We start from the raw sequence: 18,616 nt of genomic DNA on the forward strand, positions 1-18,616 counted from the left end.
GCTCAGACACTTTTAATACAGCTGTTGCATTCTCCTGGATTTACCCTTTTCAACCTAAGTGACGGTTTATTTGGCAATGCCTCTTTAGGTATGTAATTCAACTTGAGCAAACACACGTGGTTTACCCACACCTCCACCTCCTGATTCCAGCTCAGTCCTTCTGGGTGTAGAAGATGTCCACAGCTAAAATTACTATGTGAACAAAGAGTGAAGAAGGGTCCAGGATGAGTAGGATCACTGCAGTGAAGACGTAAACTTAATTCTTGATTTGTCACTGACTCAGAGAGTAAGGGCCAACATAGTCCTTGGCCAAATACTGGCACCTGCAGAGTTGAGTGCATAATATTATTCCCCTATTTCAATGGTTTAGCCTCAAAGAGGAAAAAACCTTGCAGCTATGCTCATCTCACAGTATTGTACACATACACATTTTATAAATGTAAACACAAGTTTGAATAAAGTATTTAGATTGATTCACTCATGACAAACATGCTGCAAGAAATATTATAAATCTACAGTAAGGATTCTCACACATGTGTTCTCTTGATGCTTACAGTCTAGAGACTCAATTCTCAGGAAAACGAGAGGAAAGATTTTGGGCTCCCCTTGGTTTTTCTACTCTTCAACTAATAAACTCAGGAGAAGAAAAACCAACCCTATGTCCATATTGTCTAACAGAGTTGCAGAATATGAGTATTCCCTGGGTTTTAGAACTCTTCAATATTGAATTAAAAATAGTTACAGTTAGGCTTTTCTTTCTCTGTTAACAATATTTTGATTTTGCCTGTGTTTGTTACATTAAGGGAACATTCACAAATTTATTTTAGGATCCCCTCAAGAGCTCAACTGCGGTGTTTTAGAAATTGTGATACAACCATATCTAATAATTTCCAGAAAAATAGATTGGTAGCAATGTTGACATTTACTTATTCATTCACTCACAAATAAGTTACCGTGTGCCCAGCTCTGTGCTGGGGCAGATATAAAGGAGAATTAAACATGAGGAGAAGGATGTTATAAACTAACTTACAATGACTGGAATGAGTCTCATCAGAGGGAAACCAAGGAGAACAAGGACATCCCATTCCTAGTAATGAGGACTGGCTGATAGGATCTAAGATTGAATTCCTGACACAGGGAGTAATCAATATACAATGATGTGAAGTGGAATGTGCATCAAATAAGAAGGAATGTGTGAAATGTCTGAAGTGAACAATTCGGTGTGTGACTTGTTTGAATTCTGCAGGTAATAGGTGGAAGATATTTCAATTGATTTCAACCAACCATGATAGACCATGAAATAGGAAAAATATTTAAGTCAGCAAGGTTAAACAGATCCCCTGTGCCCCACCTTGGGCAGTTACTTTATCTTTACAGTTATATAAATCATAATTTAACAAATGATTTTATTTAATAAATAATCTTGATAAAAATAACATATAAATCTATTTATATATATAAAACATAAATTAAAAATTTAATAAATAAAAACAAATATATACTGTACAATTACAATCCTTTATAAAAAAAGGACTTGGGGCATTTGTGTAGCATCACTTAGGTTATTTGTTATGGAAAAAAAGTGTAAAATTCTGCAAAAAGCGAATTTCCAGAAAAAGGTAAAATCATGACTCTCATAAAAACATAAGAGGGAATGTGTTAAAAATTTAATTCTATTTATTACTTAATGAGGGAACCAAGCAGATTTTATAATTGGCTCAAAAGAGAACCTTAAGGGGGCACCTGGGTGGCTCAGTGGGTTAAGCCTCTTCCTTTGGCTCAGGTCATGATCCCAGGGTCCTGGGATCGAGCCCAGCATCGGGCTCTCTGCTCAGTGGGGAGCCTGCTTCCCCGTCTCTCTGCCTGCCTCTCTGCCTACTAGTGATCTCTCTCTATGTCAAATAAATAAATAAAATCTTATAAAAAAAAAGAGAGAGAGAGAACCGTAAGAACAGATACACTTAGAGATCAGAAGTTTAGCAACATATGTACAAATGCAGAACAAAACTGGTTTTGGAGGTATGGAAGGGGAAGTCAGTTGTGTTCTACATGACATAATTTGCATGTCTATAGATAAGAATTACTCCCCCCCCCCCATATACTTAATTGTAAAATTGTTTCAGTTGGAATTACAATTAGATAACGCTGAGGAGTAACTTTTCCGGTCCAGTCAGTGCAAAGTGTTTCAATGAAGCAAACTCCTTCCTACAACTCTAAGCATGGAACCAGAATATTGCTTTTCCCCCCACAGTGGTTAAGTATCATTAAAAACAAACTGAGCAGTCCATTCATAAAGTAAAAAAAATTCCAGACATTTAAAATGATGTCTTAAGTGTCTAATACAGAGCACTGGACATAAGCGCTGGACAATGTTTGTTGACTCTTGATTGCTATAGAAATGCTGTCACTAAATAAAAAATTCAGTCAAAAATAGGAGATACAACAGAATCTTATATAGCAGTAAAAAAACAAGAAGACATGGATAATCTCACAAACAGAATATTGAACAAAAAAATCAGGTACATAAGAATACACACTGTATGTTTCCAATTATACAGAAGACAGAAGCACACAGAAGTAATTCAGGATGTTATAGGTTAGGCCGAGGAGCACCCTAGTGGGTATAGTTCACTGGGAGTGAGCATGGGGTTACTTCTTGGGTATTAGCCCTGTTCTATTTCTAGAAATGGGTGCTGTCTCCATGAACATATTTATTCTGGATTATGTATCTTTTTGCATGTATGTTAATACTTACATAAAACCGTTATGAAAAAGGCATATATAATTACCTCTACGAACAGCATCTAGGTATAATATTCTACTTACAATGAAGTCGTATAGACACATCAATATGAGTTTAAAAGCAATATGTTAATGATCTCTAAACAGCAGGAGGACAGGTATTTTTTACTTTTGTCTTTGTGCCTTAATGCAGACAACTTTATCTTTTTTACAATAAATCTGAATTTTATGTATTAAGAAAACCACAGGGATGCCTGTGTTGCTCAAGTCATGATCCCAGGGTCCTGGGATTGAGTTCCACACTGGGCTCCCTGCTCGGCGGAGAGTCTGCTTCTCCCTCTCCCATTTCCCCTCCCCCGATCATGCTTTCTCTCTCAAATAAATAAATAAAAATCTTAAAAAGAAAACCACAATGTAGCTGTCATTCCTTAGAAAGGATGTAGATTCCTTATCAGTGATGATATTAAAGATCAGAATTATTAATCATAATAAATATCTCAATTGTATTAATGATCTCCAGAGAAAAAGAACAAACACACTTATTACAAGGAATTGTTTGTGTGATTACAGAGGCTGAGAACTTTCACATCGGTAAGCTGGAGACCCGGAGAAGAAGGTAGGATAGTTCCCTTCCAAGTGTGAAGGCCTGAGGCCCAGGGTAGACAATGGTGTAATTCCCAGATCTAGGACAGAAGAAACCAGAAGTCCCAGCTCCAACAGTCACGCAGAGAGTGAATTATCCCTTCCTCCACTGTTCTGTTCTTTTCAGGCTCTGAATGGATTGCATGAAGCCCAGCTGCACTGGTGAGGGTAATCTTTACTCAGTCTATTGATTCAAATGCTAACCTCATCTGGAAATACTCTCCCAGACACACTGAGAATAACATACAACCAAATATCTGGGCACCCTGTGGCTAGGTCAAGTTGAAACATAAAATGAGCCATCACATCCATCTTGTTAAATTTACCTAATTAATTCTAATGAATTCCAGTGAATGTCTACAAAAAAATTAAAGAACCTTAGCTTAAGTATCACAGATAAGCTCATGGTGTTCTCCATTTTAAGGAGAGGTGATTAGTGGTCATCATATTTGTGTAATGACAGCGGCTTCACAAAATCATTTCACCCAGAAACTAGTGCTTGGCATATTTCTTGACAATTCACAGTTTCTATTTTTTTTAATTAAAATTTTTAATTTTTTTTATACAGTTTCTATTTTTAAACATTCACACACGCAGGCATACCTCAGAGATATTGTGGGTTTAGTTCTAGACCAACAACCCAAGTATCACAGTAAAGTGAGTCAAATGAATCTTTTGGGTTTCCAGTTCACATAAAAATCATTTACATTATACTGTAGTCTGCAGTAGCATTATACAAAAAAACTCCACAATGTACATACCTTAATTAAAAAATACTTGACCACTACAAATTGCTAACCATCATCTAGCAAGTCATATTTTGCTAGAGGTCTTACTTCCATGTGAAAGGCTGCTGATTGATCAAGGAGGTGGTTGCTGAAGGGCGGGTGGCTGTGCTAAGTTCTTAAGATGAGACGATAGTTAGGTTTGCCACATCAGTCGACTCTTCCTTTCTTGGTAGCATTTGGTGCTGTTTAACACCAATGTAACATTTACCCACAGTTGTACTTCCCAAACTGGAGTTGGTCCTCTCAAACTCTGCTGCTGATTCATCAACTAAGTGTATGTCATATTCTACATCTTATGTTGTCCTTTCAGCAATCTTCATATTATCTTCACCAGGGGTCGATTCTATCTCAAGGAACCTCTTTCTTTGCTCGTCCATAAGAACTACTCTTTATGCATTTAAGTTCTATCAGAAGATGACAACAATTCAGTTATATCTTCTGGCTCTACTGCTAATTCTAGTGCTCTTGCTGTTTCCACCACATCAGCACTGATTTCCTCCACCGAAGTCTTGAGTCATCCATGAGAGATAGAATCAACTTCTTCCAACTCCTGTGAATTTTGATATTTTGACCTCTTCCCATGAATCAACAATGTTCTTAATAGCACCTAGAAGGATGAATCTTTTCCAGGAGGTTTTCAATTTACTTCCCCAGAGCCATTACAGGGATCTTCTCTATGGCAGCCATAGCCTTAGGAAATGTTGCTTCTTAAATAATACACTCAAAAGTGGAAACCTTAACCCAGGGGCTGCAAAATGGATGCTATGTTAGCAGACATGAAAAATAACATTAATCTCATTGTCCATCTCCATCAGAACTCTCACGTGACCGGGTGCATTGTCTACAAGCAGTCATATTTGGAAAGGAATTTTTTTTTTTTCCTGAGTGTTAGGTCTCAACAGTGGGCTTAAACTATTCAGTAAACCGTGTTGCAAACAGATGTGCTGTTATCTAGATTTTGTTATTCCATTTATAAAACAGAATAGATTTAGCATAATTCTTAAGGCCCTAGGATTTTCAGAATGGTCAATTAGCATTGGCTTCAACTTAATAATCATCAGCTGCATCAGCCCCTACCAAGAGTCTCCATGCCTTTTGAAACATTGAAGCCAGGCACTGACTTCTCCTCCCTAGCTATGAAACTCCTAGATGCCATCTTTTTCTGACGGAGGGCTATTTCATCTACACTGAAAAAATGTTGTTTGGTGGAGCCATCTTCATGAATGATCTTAGCTAGATCTTCTGGAGAACTTGCTGTAGCTACAGCATCAGTACTTGCTGTTTCCCCTCCCCCCCTTTTCTTAAAAAAGTAAAACAAAACAAAACAAAAGATTTTCTGTACTCTTTTGATACTGAGAGAGAGCACAAGCAGGGGGAGCGTTGGGCAGAGGCAGAAGCAGGCTCCCTGCTCATGACCTGAGCAGAAGGCAGACACTTAACTTCACCAACTAGCCATCCAGGCACCCCTCCTCTTGCACTCTTCTGTTATGGAGATGGTTTCTCTCCTTAAACCTCATGAACCAACCTCTGCAGCTTCAGATTTTCTTCTGTAGCCTCCTCACCTCTCAGCCTTCCTCGAGTCGAAGAGAGTTCGGGCCTTGCTCTGGCTCAGGCTTTGGCTTCAGGAAATGTGGCTGGCTTGATCTCTAACCAGACCACTAAAACTTCCCTCATATCAGCAACAAGGCTGTTTCTCCCTCTTACTCATGTGTTCACTGGAGCAGCACTTCTAATATCCTTTAGGAACTTTTCCTTTACCTTCACACCTTGGCCAACTGTTAGATGCAACAGGCCTACCTTCTGGCCTCTTGGCTTTCCAAGTGCCTTTCCCACTGAGCTCTAGCATTTCTAGCTTTTGTTTTAAAGTGGCAGACACGCAACTCTTCGTTTTCTTAAATAGTTAGAGGCCATTGTAGGGCTATCACCTGGCCTAATTTCATTATTGTTTCTCAAGGAATAGGGAGGCCGAGGAGAGGGAGAAAAGTGAGGGAATGGCCAGTCAGTGAAGCAATGAGAACATACACATTTGTTGATTAGGTTTGTTGTCTTATATGGGCACAGCGTGTGGTGCCCCAAAATAATTACAACAGGAACATCAGAGGTCACAAATACAATAATAATGCAAATGCCTGAATATTCCAAGAATTACCAAAATGTGACACAGAGACATGAAGTGAGAAAGGGCTGTTGGAAAAATGGTGCTAGTAGACTTGCTCAAAGCAGGGTTACCACAAACTTTCAATCTGTAAAAATCACAGTGTTTGCAAAGTGTACTAAAGTATAGCACAATAAAATGAGCTATGGCTGTCATTTCCCTCCAGTTATTCTCAGCCAAGGAAAAAAACCTGGTTTTATTTTCTAAAAGCCCAGACCTGAATGACACAAAGGTAAGATTCTTGAGTGACAAACTCTTGGACCAGCATTTCAGCTGTGGCCATGGTGCCACTCAGACTCTCCTCCGTCCTTCACGTATTCCTAGGGTGGGGGGTGGGATGCGTTTGCCAACCAGGGTGGGGAGGCAATTAATAAGACAAAGTCGACTCTGCAATCTCAGCCTGGTTCTAAACAACCAGCTGTCTCCATCCAGGCACAGAAGGCACAACCAGAGTCCGCCAGGATGCTAGATAACAATGTGCTTGCGATTTCAGTGTTATCTTGGCAGTGTTTTACATTTCAAGTCTTCATAAAACAGAAAGTGTTGCAAAATGCTATGATTTTAAAAAGCAATTAACATACCTTGCTTAGAAAACATTTGGCAAGAAGAAATATCTGTATCTACAACTATAAAGAAAATCTGTGATTCTACGTTTATTTAACGAAGACATGAAAAAAAAAATATTCTCTTTCATTTCCTCCAAAGCAAGTAGTTTTGGATAAGCTAGTTTAGTTGTTTAACATGTTTAACATCAGTTATTGGGTTTGGGGGATATGGTGATTAATATATAACTTCTGCTGTGGGACTTACCACTTCTGTTAAAAGTCAAAGACTCTTCTGAGAATTTCACAAAAGTGACAGAAATTCACAGAAAAACATCTGCACAAAATTTCTAAAAACTGCAGTCACTCACATATTTTTCAAATTATCTTTACCATGATAACGATAATAAGGGATGAAAAATTAGAATGAAAATATCCAAGTTAGTATCCAAGTTAGTATGCAAGAGTCAACCATGGGGTCAGTGACTTAAATCTATTACTCTATCAAACCTTAAATATTCCTATCTGGTCACATGATTACCCCCATTTTACTTAATCAATTAATATTTATTTAAATTTAATTAATTAACATATAATGTATCTGTTTTAGGGGTATAGGTGTGTGATTCATCGGTCTTACGTAATACCCAGTGCTCATTACAATACATACCCTACCGTCCCACTACCCAGTTACCCCATCCTTCCTTCTGTCCCTCGCCTCCCCTCCCAACATATCCCCATTTTATAGATTGGTGATTGAAGGTTAGATAAGGTATGTAGCTGATTCTGGATCACAAAACAGTATCTGTGGAGCTGTCAAGCCCAGGATGTGGTTCATCACGTTGAACAGACATCAGTTTTATTTTTAAGTAAACAGATGACATGCAATGGAATAAAATCCTACATAGGATATTTTTTGCTAAGTAAAATGCAATTTTATTTAGCAAATAAATAAATTTTTTAAAATTTCGTTTGTATATACACTAAAGTTCTCTATTTGCTGTTTGGCTACTACTTCCATGTAATATTAAGTATTAAAAGAGAGAATAGTGGGTACATGGGTGGGGTAAGCATCTGACACTTGGTCTCAGCTCAGGTTATAAGCACAGGGTTGTGAGATCAAGCCCGGTGGTGGGCTTCATGTTGGGTTTGGAGTCTGCTTAAGATTCTCTCACTCCTTCTCTGCCTCCCTCCCCTTCCCTCTCTTAAAAAAAAAAAAAAAAAAAAAAAGTGAGAGTGGTTACTTTTCACAATTTCAGTGTGAAAATGGGGAAAAAGATGAACAGAAAGTAAGATGCATGTAACTTTGGCAAAAATCATTATGTAGCTCACAAAGGAAATATCTGGAAACTATAAAGAGAATAGACTATAAGGTCTTGGTTGCAAGAAATAGGACCCAAACTCTGTCTTTTCTGAATTGATGATGTCATGCAATCCCTTGACTCATTTCTCTGGAATTCATAGTTACCCATCATTTATAGAGTAGTCATATAATTTCCCTCAAGCTATCCAGAGGAGCTACAGAAAATAAAACAATGATTTTATGTCATTGCTTTGCTAATGCCCTGGGAGCTATTTAGCCCACCCACATTCTATCAAGATGCCATTATGGGAAGAATAAGCTCTTTGTAACACAAGGCAATATAATTTCAAGAATGTGGTGTTGTGTGTGCCTGTAATCATTATAAAAATATCTATTCAAGTAGCCCACACTCATCTCATGATTCATCTCTTTCATTTAATTCTGCATCAGATCACTTGAATGTAAAATTATCAAAAGGACTTCAGTAAATTGAAACCCAGGGTTGACTTCTTTTAGGAACTCAGTCCTCCACACTTCCAGTTCCATGTCTGAACGTGAGGCTGGAGCTCCCAGATCACAGTGTGGCAAGTGGGTTATTATAATTCATCACTTTCTCAATTCACATGGATCATGTTTATGATACCAAGAATGAAATATGGATACATATTTGCTGTATCATAAACTCATTTCCTACCCAACCTAGTATTCTTCTTTTTTAAAGATTAATTTTATTTATTTTAGAGAAAGAGAGAGAATGTGCAGTGCGGAGGGGCAGAGAGAGAGGGAGAGAGGATCTCAAGCAGACTCCACACTGAGCACAGAGCCCTGCATGGTGCTTGATCTCACAAACCTGAGATCACAATATGAACTGAAACCGAGAGTCAGGCACTTGACTGACTGTGCCACCCAGGCACCCCTAGTATTCTTTCTCACAATGAAGATAAGTGTAACACATTTTTCTATAGTTGTTTTATCTAGAAGCTCTGTGTTTAAGGGGTGGGGGTGGTGGTCAATTTAAAACACAGGTTAAATGAAGAGTGTCTGGAGGTAAAATACTCTATGTTCAAATCTTGGCTCACTATTACTTGTTTTGCGATACTGTTCTAAATCTTCCCAGTATATCTGAATCACTGGGAAGCCTTGCTAATGTGTGGACATAAGGAATATCATGGAGGACATTAGGAGAAGGAAGGGAAAAAATGAAGGGGGGAGGAATCAGAAGGGGAGACAAACCATGAGAGACTGTAGACTCTGAGAAACAAGATGAGGGTTTTAGAGGAGAGCGGGTAGGGGGGATGGGTGAGCCCAGTGATGGGTTTTAGGAAGGGCACGGACTGCATGGAGCACTGGGTATTATATGCAAATAGTGAATCAGGGAGCACTGCATTAAAAACTATGATGACTAACATAACATAATAAAAAAATTGCTTGAGGGGCTCCTGGGTGGCTCAGTGGGTTAAAGCCTCTGCCTTCGGCTCAGGTCATGATCCCAGGGTCCTGGGATCGAGCCCCCCATCAGGCTCTCTGATCAGTGGGGATCCTGCTTTCCTTCCCCCCTCTCTGCCTGTCTCTCTACCTACTTGTGATCTCTGTCTGTCAAATAAATAAATAAAAATCTAAAAAGACAAATTGCTTGAAATAAACAGGCAAAGTAAAAAAATAATAGATTACTGGGCCACTCCCAAAGATTCTAAGTAGGTGTGAGATAGAGCTCAATATTTAGCATTTTTAATAAATGTAACTTATTGAAGAATTGTCCTTTTTTTTAGAGTTTTTTAATTGTGCTATTTAAGTAAATCTTCTATGTGATGATCTGGAGTGACATTAAGAATGTGTGACTAATTCCTCACTTTCATAAAACAGTGACTTGTTTTATCAAGGATTTTCAGTTAGCCCCCATGAATACCCATCTTCTCTATACTGGGTAGAACCAGCTTGGTTTTATGCCCAGGAACACATGCCAGTTATGGCAGATACTGTTGGTTGTCTTCTAATTACTCCCTCTGCTTTCTCCTTTCTCCTTGAGTCCTCTGAGTCCTCCAGGTAGCCACTTTCCTAAGAAGGACCTTAGAGGAAGCTGGATACATTTCTTTCTCTAAAGTGTCCTAATTAATGTAAGTTCCTTAAGGAGGTCCTGTTGCATGAATACATGATGCAATTTTGGTCAAAGGGCAATGCTGGTGAATCTTCTGGGGGCATCTTGGGGAAATGGTGTTTATTCAGGTAAAATGACACCTTGGAAAGGCTACCTTCTTTTCCTGCTGGATCTCAGGGTGTATGTTGCCTGGTTTGCCTGGTTTTGCTGCAGCAATCTCATGGCCCTAACGGGAGCCGGTCTGGGGACAATCAGCTACAGTGAGGATGGGAGAACAGAAATGAAAAAATATCCAGGACTTTGACAGAGTTAACTAACCTTGGAATTGCTATATCTTCATACTCCCTGTTATACAAGATAATACATTTTTCTAACTATTTAAACTCTTTTCAGTTCTATCTTCAGTTATTTTTCACTGAAGGTGTCTTAACTGATAAACCAATTTAGAAAGCATATTATTCTTGAAATTAATTAAAATTATCGGAGTCGTCTATGCCAGGGGTCTCATTTTAGCTGCGGTATTAATGGACAATGTGACTGAGCAAATTATTTAACTTCTCTGGGCTTCTATTCCCTTGTCTGTATAATGATGCCTTGGCTGAATCATCTGGAAAGTCATCCCAAGTTGAAAATGCTGGGACTATTTGATTCAATGCCACACGAAACACAATGCTACATCCATTAAACAATAGGATTACACATGTGTAACCTAACAACGCTATAATGCAATGACATATATGTAATATAAAGAACACATATGTACTTTTATAATGACTTAATATCGCACTACTTACACGCTTTGATTTAAGCACAAAGAGTATTAGGTCATTACTATGGTGGAATCAGTTAAAATATAGCCCTTTAAAGGACACCCCAGCAAGAGAGGAGAGATTCCTCACAATATATATTTTTTGGAGGGGGCTGGTTTATTTGTTTATTTATTTATTTATTGCCTTTTTTTCCCCCCCTCACAATATTTTAAATTTATTTTTAATTTAATTTAATTTTAAATTTATAATTAATTTTAATTTAATATCAATCAATTTAGGGGGGAAGATGAAAATATTTTTCAAAGATTCTCCATGGCGCTATTTTAGCACATAAACATGGGCGAGTATTTTAGGTTACGAGTTATCTGTTAAGGTGATAGGAAATGAGATCACCCACCTTTTATTTTTTTTTTTTCTCTGCAAGTATATGTATCTCTGCATTCCCCACTTGGTTATTGCTATTGTGAACAAACTTCATAAGCTGTGTGATTCAGGCATGCAGAAATGTAATAAGAAAGTGTCTCTAGAGCTGCTCAACAAAACAATCAAGGCACAGCATGCCACTTCTGGAATAGTATTAGCTTCTTCTGGGCTCATATCGGTCAAATTCAAGATATTCTCAACTATGCCTTTCCTGTCCTTCTCTTTCTTTCCAGGATTGTTAGACTGCACTGTGCAAGAGACGTGTTCCAGTCACTGGCGCCCAGTCCCAATGGTTCCCAATGATATATAAATACTCCTCTGTTCTCACATCATTGCCATTTATTCCTGGGGCATCCACAGCTCATCTGTCTACAGCTATCATAATTCTTCAGTCATGCAATTCCTTTTGTATCTGTCTTGTCCGGCCTATGAATTGTTCTTCTGATTTCGAAGTCCACTGACTACTGGGCCACTTCCTTGTCCTTCTTGGGCACAGATCAGACACTCTCCCACTGTCCACGAGGCAGGCGAAAAACTCAGGGTAAGTGGCTATCATTTGTCGTCTCTGCTTATTCCTTTCTTTTCTGCCCCCTGGTATCTCTATCTCTGTGTCTCTATATTATACCTGCTCTCTTACTCCCATTTTTTGTGTTGCTGAAAACATCTACAAGCCCTATCTACCAGGGTCCCTGCTTGATTTCCACTCGACTTAAGGCCAGCATGATGTTGAAATGAGGGCTTTCGTGTGACTTCCACCACCACCTTAACCCTTGCCGGAGAAGCAAGACATCATTCTCTGATGTCCACACCCAAACACGTTTGGGTTTTTGTTGAGCCTGCTCCCCTGGGTTTGGCCTTTGCTCCCCAGTTTTGGCTCCCTAGGCACCCCCAGAATCTCCTGTTCACAGCTGCCTGCATGTTTACGTCCTCTTGGGTTAGAACACTGTCCTTATACCATCTCACATGCATTCCGGTGAGTTGTGGTCCCTCCGGCTCCTGATTTTGATGTGCAAAGCCACATGTTTGGACAAAAAAAAAATACTTTCACAAGCTTGGTCTTTGATACTCACAGCCATGGCCTCTGCTGTGAGTTCAAACAACAGGCAACCAGAAGAGGAGAAAAATGCCCAGGAACCAATGTGGCAATTAGTTCAGAGTCCCACCTTGCCACACTGTAAAAACAGGCAACTTGATTGTGTTTTTCTGGAAACTCTGTGTCTCTCTCTCTCTGTGTATGTGTGTGCTTCTTGTCTTTTTAAATATGCCAGCATCACACAGTCAAAGGCTGGAGCTTCCCCCTCACCCCCACCCCCAGTCACTGTAACTTGGCCCACAGCTTTCCTTCTCTTGTTTGGCCAACAAGTGCTACAGGCTTTTATTGCCTTCCTCTTTCATTAGAGCAAAAGTCTACTGACTCGTTTCTACACTTCCTTTTTTTTTTTTTTTTATAATCCCTCCCATATACAGATTATCCATTCATTTACTCATTCATTAAAAGCCAGTTTTTAAAATAATCTATTTATTAATTTTAGTTGAGAGAGAGTGTAGGGGAGAGGCAGAGGGGAGGGGCAGAGAGAATCTCCAACAGACTCCCTGCTGAGTGTAGAGCCCGAGACGGGGCTCAGTCTCACAGCCCTGAGTTCACCACCTAAGCCAAAAGCAAGAATTGGATGCTTAACCACCCAGGCGCCCATCAAGAAACACTTATTGGGTGTCAAGATGGTACCTGGCTAGATGCTGGTGATCTAGCAATGAGAAAGTAACAAAGAATCCCTTTTTAGAGACTCCTTGGAGTCGCTCATGAGAGACAGACTGAAAACCACGTGATTAAAATTATGTGGAAAAGTTATAAGGTAGAACTACAGGGAGCCACAAGAGAAATGCAGCAGGGTCATGGGATCCTCTCAGGAGACCAGGCAACACTTCCTACAGGCTGTGAGTTTTAAACATAATCACTAATAGATGCAGATGATTTAGGCAGAAAGAACATTCTTGGCAGGAAAAATTGTTGTGGAAAGGACCAGAGATGAGAAGGGAGGTATAAAAGAAATTCGGTGAGGCCAGAGCCTAGAGCTCCCATGTCTGGGGGTGGGACCCGACAGCAGGAGTCCAGATAGACAGCACAGCAAAGACGGCCAAGGGCCCTGAGAGAAGCTGGACGTCATCCTAAGGGCAATGAAACGGACTGGTGGGGCTTTCTGTAGGAGAATAATTGAATCAGTTTGGGGAGTTTGGACACATTTAGGCAGGTTGTAAGTTAGAAACAAGTGGATGCAAGGCCTATTCCAAAGCCGAGTCAGCTCGCCAAGTGAGGAATGAAGCCTGGCTAGATTAGGGGACAATGCTGGGGGGAAGGTGACAGGAAGAGATGTAAGGCTGTGACCAGAGCCAGGTGAATGGATGAGGGGAGCCTGCTGTGGAAGATGAGGATGGCTCCTGGGTGTCAGAGGCAACTGTGTGCTTGGTAAGCATCATCCACTGAGACTGTAAACCGGTCAGACTGGGGTCTTATTAGGTGGCATTCTGGCTAGAGATCCCGGAAACATCTGAATCTTGGCCAAACATAGTTGCAGACAAGAGTCCCTTGAGACCCATTGGAAATGTATCTTAAAAATAAAAAAGACAAGTAAACTAAAGAACACTTATTAGCAGGGCTTTGGCTCCAAAGGACAGAGTGAAATTTAAAAGAGATGCCGGATCCCACAAGAAAATCCTGTATCCTTAGGCAAAAAGCCTTGGTCTTGCTGCTCTATTCCTGCCAAACCTAGCATCATCTCATATTCCACTAGCTTTTGTATTTTTGCCATAAGCTCTCATAAGTTCTTGTAAGTTCCTTGAGAACTGTTGATTTGTTTGATACTCGTTATCTCCTTATTTGTGTAGCAAATACTGAGCGCTCATTGTATACATGGCACTCTGCTGGATGGTGAGATAATAAGTCTATCACCTGGTAGGGGAGAATGACAAGGATCTAGGAAAGCATGAAGCAGAATCACTACCTCTTTTTTTTTTTTTTTTTTTTAAAGATTTATTAGAGAGAGAGCAAGAAAGAGCACATGGGCATGCACAAGCATGAGTCGGGGGAGGGGCGGAGGGTGAAGGAGAGAGAATCCTCAAGCAGACTCCCGGCTGAGCACAGAGCCTGATTCAGGGTTTGACCCCACGCCCCTGAGATCATGGTATGAGCTGAAATCAAGAGTCAGCCACCCAACTGACTGCACCACACAGGTACCCCCAGAATCAGTGCTCTTACAGAGTGGTTCAGTGGGATCTGATGGGCTCAGGGCAGTTCCTGAATCCAGTGGGAAGAGAACCTTACTGCGCCAGGCTCAATGTAGCTCATAGACAATAGTACATATATAATGAAAGAATTTTTTCTTTCAGAGTTGAGCATTCTCATTCTTTTCTCTGATATTAAGGACTTTCATAAATACTTCTTAAACCCATATTTTTTGTTTTCTTCTCTTGTATCTTTGCTTACTCCTAGCAGATGAAGTTTTCATGTGTTAGGCAAAGAGGTGTGCTGAAATAAATGTGTGGTGAGACCACAAAGGAATAAGACTGATTTCCACAAGTGACATTCAAAACAAAACAAAACAGGCCCCCAGTCCTGTTACTTTGATAGACCACACAAGTATAGGTTACTCCTATCAATTACAGGGAAACAAACAAACAAAAGATTAATCAGGGTCTAGTATTTAGATGTCTGATAGACTCTTAGTAGCTTTTGGTGATTGTATGGAGAAACTTTGATTTATCCAAATTAATTTCATAATAGAGCAAGTTACTTTCACTGCTTTCTATTTTTAAGAAAAGCAATAAATCACAACCAATTTAAATACATGTGTTCTTATTAGAAAAATAACCATCTTCCAGATTTTCTGCTGCAATCAGTACAAGTGATCAGTTTTAAAAATTCCACCTAGGCTTTTCACCAAATAATGCTGGAGCAAATGGGCATAGTTAAAATAATGAACATTGACAGAAATTTCACACTTAAAAGAAAATTAACTCAAAATGGATCACAAGCTTAAGTGTGAAAAGGAAAACTATAATACTTCTAGGGAAAAAAAAAAATCTTCAGAAGCTATGTGTTAGACTTTAGACCAAAAACACAGTCCAGAAAAGGAAAAAGCGATACAATGGATTTCAGCAAAATTAAACATTTTTACTCTGTAAAAGATCCTTTTGAGATAAAAACCAATCTGCTAACTGGGGGAAAATATTTACAAACCACACCTCTCACAGGGGATTAATATCTAGAAAATAAAAAGAACTCCTAAAACTCAATACTGTAACAACAAACAATCACACTGGAAAGTGGACAAAGATACAAACAGATGTTTGACTTGAGGATAAATGGACAGCAAACAGGCACATGAAAAGATATTCAACGTAATTGGATGTGAAGGAAATGTGAATTTAAACCACAGTGAGATATCACCACTCACCCATCACAAGGGCTAAAACAAAAAATAGTAAAAACCCCAGTACTGTCAAGAATGTGAAAGAACAAGATGATGCATTGTTGGGTGGAAGGTAAAATGGTACAAACACTCTGGGAAGCAGTTTGCTAGTGTCTTCTTACAACCACTATATGACCCTGCAATTACACTTGTGGGCATTTTCTTCAGGGGAATAAAAATTTCTATACTACCCTCCCCAATACATGTATACAATGTTCAGAGATGCTTTATGATAGCCAAAAACTGTGACAACACAGCTATCATTCAACACGTAAAAAGTTGGGTGGCTTGGTTGGTTAAGTGTCTGCCTTTGGCTCAGGCCATGGTCCCAGGGTCCTGGGATCGTATCCTGTGTCAGGCTCCTGCTCAGTGGGAAGCGCTTCTCCTGCTACCCCTCCCCCTGCTCATGCTCTCTCTCTCTCTCTCTCATGCTCTCTCTCTCTCAAATAAGTAAATGAAATTATAAAAAAACAAAAACAAAAACAAAAACAAAAAAACCACAAACAAGTGAAAAGTTAAACCCTGGTAGATTGCTATCATGGGATACAGCAAAGCAATAAGAAGGAACAGATTACTGATACACCCAACAATTTAGACATACCTCCAGAGAATTACGTTGTGTGAAAAAAGCCAATCTCAAAAGGTTTCATACTGTGTGACTACCTTGACATTATACTCTTGAAATTAGAAATTTATTGAAATAGCAAAGAGATCAGTGTACCAGGATGTGGGGATGGTTACAAAATGATCCTTGTGGTGACACAGCTACTCTTCATCTTGACCGAATTAGTATCAGTACCTTAGCTGTGACATTTCAGCATTGCTTTATGAGACATTATCATTGAGACAAACTAGAGAAAAGGTACCTGGGACCCCTCTGCATTGTTTCTTACAACTTTGTTTGAATCTGCAATTATCTCAAAATAAAATGTTTCACTTAAAAATGCCACCTATAGGTGAGAGGCAAGATGGCGGAGGAGTAGCAGACTGAAATGACATCAGATCCCAGGAGATCAGTGAGATAGGTATCAAACCATTCCGAACACCTACAAACCCAACAAGAGATAGGAGAGAAGAAGAGCAGCAATTCTAGAAACAGAAATAACACTTTCTGAAAGGTAGGACGTGTGGAGAAGTGAATCTGAAGTGATGGGAAGGTAGACTGTGGGGGGAGGGGCCAGCTCCTGGCAAGCCATGGAGCAGCAGAGCACAAAATCAGAACTTTCAGAAGTCTGCTCCACTGAGGGACATCGCTCCAGAGGCTAAGCGGGGGTGGAGCTCTCATGGGGAAAGTATGATATTAGGTGGAGACACAGAAAGATCGGGGGTGTCTGAGTATGGCAGAGGTGCCAGGTATCAGAGTGGGGAAGCCAACTACAGAGACAGAGTTGAAGAGTGAGCTTTCAGATCAGGGTTACCCTAAACCATGATCCAAGGCACAGTTGGGCCACTGCTCTTTGAACAGGGATCCCACAAGTGGCAGATCCAGGGAGACTTACCTTCCTCCTCTGGAAGAAGCAGTGCAGCAAGAATCTGCTGGGTTGGGAGACTCCAAATGGGGCCATGCATCAGAGATAGAAACGTTCAGTCACAGGCCAGGTGAGCTCAGAGCCTGGCTGGAGACCAGGGAGATGAGAGGGATTGACTGTTTTTCTCTGAGGGTGCACTGAAGAGTGGGGCCCCCAGCTCTCAGCTCCTCTGGCCCAGAGATTGGGAGGCCACTGTTTTCATTCCCCTCCTACCCAGCTCTACAGAAAGTGTTCAGGGAACAAAAGCTCCCAAGAGTGAACCTGAGCAGATTACTTAGCCTGGTCCCTGGCAAGGGCCATGCAATTCCTCTCTGGGCAAAGACATCTGAGAATCACAGCAACAGGCCCCTCCTGCAGAAGATCACAAAGAACATACAGCCAAGACCAAGCTGATCAAGGACAACAGCAGAACTCCAGAACTAGGAGAAAGCAATGCATAGAATAGATAGCTTTCCCCCCACGATCCTTTAGTCTTGCAAAGTTAAATTTTTAAAATTTTATTGTTTTCTTATTCTATTTTTTAAACTTTTCCTCTTACAGTGTGTTCTAACTAGTTTATCTTAACAGTACCTTTCCAAAAAAATCTTTTTAAATCTTCATTGTTATACTCATATTTTATCCCTTCATTGCATTTAACCTTATTTTGTGTATACATATAGGTTTATTTTTTCCCTAAAAAATTCTGGGATACAATTTATTCTAATAGATCAAAATATACCTGAATCTAGCACATGGTTTTGTTCTAGTCTCCAGGCTGAGCACATTTTTTCCTCTTTTTTTTTTCTTTTTCCAACCACTTACCTTATCAACTCCTTTTTAAGGATTTAAAAAAAAAAATTTCATACTTACAATCATATTCCACCCCTTCATTGTGTTTACCCTTATTTTTGTGTATGTGTATGTGTGTGTGTATGTGTATGTATATATACATTTTTCTTTCTTTAAAATTTTGGGAGATAGTTTCTTTTAAGAGACCAAAATTCACCCAAAATCAAGTTGGTAGCTCTGTTCTATTCACCAGTCTAATATATATATATTTGTATTTTGTATTTTTGTATTTTTATTTCTTTTTTCCCCCTTTCTTCTCCCCCTGGTTTTGTATCTCCTCTGATTTGGTTAGTGTACGTTTTTCTGGGGTCTTTGCCACTCTTCGAGTATTTT

Source organism: Mustela putorius, unplaced genomic scaffold (assembly GCF_011764305.1).
Source record: "Mustela putorius furo isolate JIRA1106 unplaced genomic scaffold, ASM1176430v1.1 tig00001059_pilon_pilon_pilon, whole genome shotgun sequence".
In the NCBI taxonomy this organism is placed as follows: Eukaryota; Metazoa; Chordata; class Mammalia; order Carnivora; family Mustelidae; genus Mustela; species Mustela putorius.